Source organism: Emys orbicularis, chromosome 7, assembly GCF_028017835.1.
Source record: "Emys orbicularis isolate rEmyOrb1 chromosome 7, rEmyOrb1.hap1, whole genome shotgun sequence".
Lineage (NCBI taxonomy): Eukaryota > Metazoa > Chordata > Testudines > Emydidae > Emys > Emys orbicularis.
In genome coordinates, this window is record NC_088689.1 from 38619866 (window position 1) to 38626762 (window position 6897).

Here is a 6897-nt window from a genome sequence, read left to right on the forward strand (position 1 = left end):
CATGGAGAAATGTTTACCTTCTGAATCACAGATGGTTTTGTTGCAATTGTTGAAAACATATACTCTCCATTCCAATACTGACAAAAGAATCAGCTACTTATCTGAATAAAGACTTAATGTAGCAATTGAATAAGAGAACTAAACACGGGTTTGTTTGTTTTCTAAAATGAGAGTTTAATATCTATTTCAAATACCCTTGACTAACATTATTGACTATTCTAAAATACATTAGCTGGGACAGTATGAAAGAAGGAAATAGTGATTATTTTAAGTCTATTAAATGTCACTTTTGCACCATAAGGTACCTAAGAAAAGGTGTCTTGTAGTTAAAAAATAGTTACTCTAACCATTTGTACAGGAAACACAATGGAATCAAATTGCCTTGTCTAGATAGATATCCATCTTCCAGAATCTAAATGAAAACCTTTAAATTCTCACCACTTTTGAGTATAAATTCAAAAGATTCAAATGCACAAAGCTCTGCCCTTTACGTTTTTATATTCACTTCCTAAATACTGGTAGGTCTTAGTGATAAAAGCAAGACTACCCTCACTGCAGACTTCCCTAGAGAACACCTTTAACACTGTTAACTACTTTCAGAACCACTTTGTTGCTTTTGTGCAAAACCACTAATTTTCTCAGTACATCAAGGTTTAGAAGATTGGTGCCATTACTTTGATTGAAACTCCCACAACAACATCGACATCAGAAATCAAGTTGCAGCCTCTCAAATAAAGTAGGTTTCATGTGTATGCAATATGACCTTCCTCTAACTGATAAATACAACCACTGTTGCTTCTTAAATCTGACAAAATCTGGTTACACTTGTAACAATCAAACTTGTCATAGCAGAGTTTATCTTTATAGAAAATGATTGTTCCTAAGTGCTTGTTAGAACACAGTCAGCACTTGTCAAAGATGTGCTAAAATACCCAATGGAAAACACAGTTGTCCTGAATCTTCCACACCACATTGTAACAAAAAATAATGACTACAGACAAGTCTCACTATCTATATACACACTATAGATCTATAGTGCTTGTATTCTACATGCTGCTACAAGTGTAGATATAGCCTGTGTGTGAACGATAATAATGAAAAATATTGGCAGGTGGTTTTGAAAAGTATTTGTCTAAAGTGGCTTTTATAGTTTTAACTGGCAGGTTTTAAAGTAATTTTAATAATTGAATTGTTCGTATGAACAGTAGGAATCCCCATTGTAGACAAGGACCAAAAGCATAATTAAATATAAATACTGCCCAGACCCTATCTTCCCTTAGAGCTAAATGACCTGATTTCTGGATAGTAAAATCTCTGTTCCCCTTCAGGGGAGTAACCTCATCCCACTTTAAGGTGCTAAGCCTAACTAGAACCAGCTGTACCTAAGAAGCTGCCAGCTGGGATTGAATTCCTGAAGCAACTCTAAACCAATTCTGGCATCAACAGGACTGGATCTCCTAAAGGGGCCATATAAAGACTTGTATGCAATATGAGGGTGTAGGAACCAAATTAGCCATCCCTTTCTTGACAGGGCCTTTAACAATCCTTTTTGTCTAAAAAGTCCCCCTTTCCTCTTCACAATTCCTCTTCTCCATCAATTCCCAGAACTCCTTCTAGGCAACAAATGACCTTTTTCCCTCTGTTCTCTTCCTCTTCTTCTACTAAACCCAGTCTCCTGTGTCAATTTTAATCACTTCATCCTCATTAATATCACCAAATCTGTCTTTCCTCACTAACCCAGTAATATCTTTCTTGTCCATATGCTGTTATCTGTCACCTTGGTTACTCTTACTTTATCTTGTTTAGCTATCCTGCCTTTCAACTCTCTCCCTTCCTATCTAACTGAAATCCAGCTACCAAAGTGGTCTCTCTCCTCCTCCAATTTAGCCATACTATCTTCTTCCTCTAGTCATTTTGATCATTAGCTTCCTGTCTTAGTATATCAAATTCAAGCTTTTTGTTTTCACATAAGAACCAACACAACCTTCCCCCACCTCTGTTGCCATTTTCTCTTACTGTCTGCCTGCTCTGCACACTCTTCCTTATCATGGCTTCATACCTTCTTTCATATGGCTTTGTACACCTTCTAGAGTTTCCTGTGTCTCTTCCAAACACATTCTCTCTCCTTAAAATTTTAATCACAAATCACTCAGTCCCTCCTCTGATTATTACTTACAGCTTGTTAAGCACTGCCAGCATGCTCAGACAAGATTATTTATTTGTTGTTTATTGTTTGATTTGCCTCTCTTAGCTGTAGGCTATGAGAGAAAGGTGAGAGGTCTAGGTTTGTAAAATGTTTGTAAGTTTTCAGCTGTTTCTAAATTATTTTAATAATAATCTTCCAGTCTCTCTTCATGCAAGCTTTGCAGTCACTCTGCCTCTCAGTCCTCAAACCTCTGCCTGCCTGTACCACCTTTGAAAATCTCCCGCCACCTGCCTACCATACTCTTTTACCTTCTTCTCCTCTTAACTTTTGTCTCTCTTTACTCCTCCATTCTCAAACCTCCAAAAAGCTCTGGGCCTGTACCTTTGTCCCTTCAAGGAAATTAGAATCTAACTGCCTGTGCTGTGCAACAGTGATAAACAGTTGATCATTTCACTTGCTAAGACCTTCCTATAGCGCAAATGTTTCTTCTACCCTCCAATGAGCCCCATCTTTCTTGTATTCAGTCAGTGATCATAGTAACCCTCCCAAAGATTCTCCAGTGTACTTCAGCCTCTCCTGCCACAGAAGAAGAAATTTCCTAAAGATGAGGAATGTGGTCGGGCACCTAATGTCCTGTACAGTGAGGAAACAACTACCTATCTCCTTAATCTTCATAGGAGGGGAGGGTGGTGGGGTTCCAGAAATGGTGCTGGGACCAGAATAATGGGGTAAGGAGCTAATGGCAGCCCTCTACTAGGTGGTATGGATTACAAAGGAAGGATGACATGCACTGGATGAGTTAGTGTTAGTTATCAGATTTTTTATTTAATAATGTTGTGGCCTTATTAAACCATATTCCTGGTGTCTTGTCTTTCTTCCCATGGTGTCCAGCACAATAAAGTGTGCAAGGAAAATGACACATGAGGTATGACAGCAAGAACCTGGGTATCATATTTGAGATGATGTTCAACACTGAGATCAAATTAAAGGGTTGTTGTTGCCAGAATCACTCATACTGTCCCTTAAAAAAACAAACTAACAAAAATAGTCCATCTTTTGCTAGATATCAGGGAACTTCACATTTTAAATTAAATTGTCAGTAGCAATTAGAAATGATCCAACATTGCAGTTAATTTAATTTTTTTTTTATTAGAGGATGACAGGTAGATTGCTATGCTCGGCAAAATAGCAAGCTAGATCATCTGACATTAGTTCCAGAGAATCTGCTTAAGTGTGTAATTAAGGATAGAATAGTGCAATAGGTAAGGTATCTCCTTGGGTCAAACCAACCTGATTTCTCTAAAATAAAACTAGAACTGTCAAACATGTTAGAAGTTTTAAACACACACACACACACACACACACACACACACACACACAGAGAGAGAGAGAGAGAGAGAGAGAGAGAGAGAGAGAGAGAGAGAGAGAGAATGATGACTTTTTGCCAACCAGAGAAAATTTGGTTGGATTTTTGGGTAGAGAGATAATAAAGGAAAATAGCCAAGGGTAAGTAGTCAACTGCCAAAAAAATAAGCAATAGTTAAATTATAACAAACATATTTATAATAAAACACTAAGATATGATGGTGATGAATACTATAGAAAATCAAGAGATGAAAGACAGGTAGACAGATAAATAACAGCCTCTCCGCTTTACTAATTTAATAGCATGGGTTGAAGGGAGATCAGCCTCAGTACTGGAACCAGAGTTATTTAATAGTGGGGGAAGAAGGAAGGAACAGACATTTGCTGAGATTTTCCAATGACAAAAAATGTTTATGGTTAATAAGAACTATAGAGGATTTTGAGAAATTCTAGATGGATTTAAATGTATCTGGTGCCTAAGCAAACATGATGGGAAATTTAATTTAATTTGGATAAAAATGCATATTCAGACAAGTAATCAAAATGGTCATATATACAAATGGGGGCTCTGAATTTACTAGTTGCTCTGAGAAAAAAAGTCTAAGGAACCAATGTAGATAGCTCAGTGCCCATTGAGCAACAGTAGTTAAAGTAAATAGAATGGTTGGGAACATTAGAAGTTCCAAACCAAAACCATAGTACCAAAATTATGATGGCATTATAGAAAACAATAGTAAACCTGTACAAGTACGATATCCAGTTTTGGCTGCCTTACTTGCAGAAAGCTATAAGGGATTGACAGGCCCTGAAGAAGGACAACTAAAATGGTTAGAGACATAGTGGAATTTAGCTATGAATATAAATTTAAAAAAATAGGATTATTTGTTCTTAAAAGGAGAAGTTAGAGAACAATTTGACTGAAACCTTTGATGATAATATAATCACAATGGAAGCTAATTTTTCATCTAGTTATGTAATATTATAATATGAAACATATATTTAGGATAAATACAAAGAACCCATCTCTGAGGCATGAGATATTGGTTACCACCAAAGAGAGGATACCAAACTAAATGGGCTAATGGTCTGAGTCAGTATGCAATTTGCCTGTTCCTAAACTTGCATCTTGAAAACAAAACAGCTTAATTTATTAAAATACTAAAGAATATTAGTTCATGCAATGTCTCAAACTGCCCAGCCAAAGCAAATGGGGGAAAAAATCTCAGAATAAGGAAGAATGGTGTGACTTTCCCCTCTTATGCCTCTCCCACACTACATTCATTAGTGACATAGCAGAGCCATCAAAAATAGAAAATTAACAAGCTGCCCTATCCACATGGCTATATTCTTTACCAGGTGCACCGTTGTTTTCAATTTATTTTTGGTGCTCACTGGTTGCATTGACACAAGTACATCAAGGGGAACTAAAACTGGCTGCCAAAGCAACCTACTCATCCTGCTGAAACCCAGTTGCCTGTGCCCTTCATTGTGTGACCCTGACAAAGGAACAATACCTCAGTACTTCATCACTACACGTGCTGAGAAGAGAGCGAGAAGGAAAAAGAGGATATGTGGTACCTGTGCTCCATGCAGATAGTGGACAACAGGATTATTCTGCTATCCCAGGCACTCCCTAATGTTATAGTCCTGTCATTAGTGTATTCAGGAGATTGCCAGGGCCCTTAGTGCTGCTCTTCTGCACTCCCAGATATTTTGGCAGCCATTTTCCAGCTTCACTCCTGAATGTCTTCAGTTGGTTGCCAAGGCAATTGGTTTATAGGGTACTCCTCTAGAAATCTCTGAGATTTTGAGATTAAGCAGAGTGGAACACACCTTTTGCATTAGTATCTCCACCCTTTGACACACAGCAAAGGAAAGTCATATCAAACACACCAGATGCTCCATACATAATATGACCGCTAAAAAGCACACAGTCAAGCAGTTTAGTCCCAAATTTTCTCTTTGTTTACTAAAACAGATTTTATAAAATATATATTAATACAAAGAATATTATAGATATAGATATATCTCAAATTATATGTGTATATGCTTGTGTGTGTATGTTTGTGTGTGTACAAATTATATATGTATACACACACACAAACATACACATACAAGCATACACACACACACACACACACACACTTACATAATTTGATTAGTCCATTTGTTTCACTTCATGGTCTTAAACTTTCCCATGCAACGTTTGAAGAACAAACTTTGCAGTACTGGGCAATTGCATGAGACTCAAAAGTGAAACAAACTGATTAGTCAATTATCAACTAGTCAAATTTTATTTTAAGCTCACTCTTTCCTGTTAGTGAATTATATAGGTTTGTGGTCTACATTTAAGGTGGAGCTCCAATACTACTGTATGTTCTAATTTAGTTTTATCCCTGCAGAAAGCTACAGTAACTTAGTGAAAGAAAAGATTTCTAAACATGGATAATTCTATTATCAAAGAATAATGAGAAATTATAGAGATGAAGGTCTGGAGCAGTAGCACCGGAGGGGGGGGGGGGGGGGGAGGGAGAACTGCTCCAGGCACAAACCATCCTATTGCAAGGATGTATATCTACCTCCAGGGCATTATTTCTGAGTTCCTGTGGCATGATGTGCTGTCTCCACAGTCAATACAATGTTGTTCTCTCTTTGGGACGGGTCCTGGTATTAACAAAATGAAGGTTTTGCCTGCCATCATTCTCTGGGGTAGAGTTTCTGTTTTTGCTGTTGTAGAGCTCTTTCCAAAGGGGATTCCTCACAGTGCCATTTTGAAACTCTTGTCTTTGCTGTAGACTTCCTAACATTACCCTCTACCTCTAAAGCAAAGGATGCCTTGAGGGCATGAGAATCATCACTGCAATTTCTGCCCTACTCTCCAGTGCTAAGTCGGACTACTGCTACTGGAGGAGACGTCACATTTCAATAGCAATTCTTGTAACATTTTAAAAAACAACACATTTCAGGAAAGCTCTTATCAGAGGAGAGCTATATTCTATTCATACCCACCCAGTTTAGCACTTGTCCTCCCACTGCACAATTTACAGATAGCTCTAGAGATAATATTGGTAATCCTTCTTTGGGTGGTAGCAGTCATAGATACAACGTTACAAATTCATTACCCAAGATAAAAAGACTGCCCTCCATGCAGAAGTGCAACCCAATAAGGGTGGGATTTCTGCTTCAGTGGTAGTGCATATTTGATTATGAAGTTATGTATTTTGCTCAGAAGCTACAGATAAATCATTGTAATGACAAGAACTTTTCCCTGGAGGCAGCTCCTAATTTGCACACAGCTGTACTGTGTAACCCTAAGATAGAGAATTGTAAATTTCTCCTTGGAGACCGAATGATATCCTTTCAGTGATAAGGAGTTTTGTCTTTGA